The sequence below is a fragment of the Nomia melanderi genome, chromosome 6 (assembly GCF_051020985.1).
Source record: "Nomia melanderi isolate GNS246 chromosome 6, iyNomMela1, whole genome shotgun sequence".
In the NCBI taxonomy this organism is placed as follows: domain Eukaryota; kingdom Metazoa; phylum Arthropoda; class Insecta; order Hymenoptera; family Halictidae; genus Nomia; species Nomia melanderi.
In genome coordinates, this window is record NC_135004.1 from 9,978,981 (window position 1) to 9,979,831 (window position 851).

The following is an 851-nucleotide window of genomic DNA, read 5'->3' on the forward strand; positions in this document are numbered from 1 at the left end:
TAAAAACAAAGTTTGAATAAAATTCTCTGATTTTTTAAACGCAGATTTTATATTTTCCATCAAAATATATGTGAGGTGGCCGAGCGTGATGAGTTGCGTGTATGAATGCGTGTGTGCGGTGTGGAACTGCGTGCCTGTGAAGTGTTTGGGACAATGCGTCGAACGGATGTTTAGTTTTAGTAATCGAGCGAAGAATGCGTGTTTCTAAGTGTGTGTGTGTGTGTGTGTGTGTGAGAGTGCAAAGAAAGATAAAAGCGAGAAATTTGAAGTGTAGAATTAACCCTCCACAGACCCGTGTGACTTTGAAGTCACACATCAATATACTGGGTTAAATTGATTTATTTAATTTTTTATTGCAAAATGACGAATGACATTAAATAATTAATCAACTTAAACTTTTGTACGCACAGGCGTTTACCTTTAACATCATTGTAACTTCAAAGTTACAAAATATATTCGTTTTAATAAAATTATTAAAACTCTTGAATACACTGTTAATTTGTGTTCATATATCGATATTTATTAATTTCATGCTACATAAATTTTGTTATAATCACCAAATAAAATTCGGTCCATGGGTGGTTAACTTATCGACTACACAGTGTTGTTTAGGGATCTAACTTATCGACACGCGATAGAGCAATTTGTGCAGTTTTTCTAGACGATAGATATTTCAGGTGATCGGATACGAAGTCATCGATAATCTTATAGGTCTTCGTGTTCGAAGATGAGAAATATTTTATATTGAGACAAGAAAATAAACAAGAACACGAGTTTTATTTATTTATTTCTATTTATTTACACTCTGTTGGTAAGGTTGTAAGTGATGCAAAAATAGTAAGGGAACACGT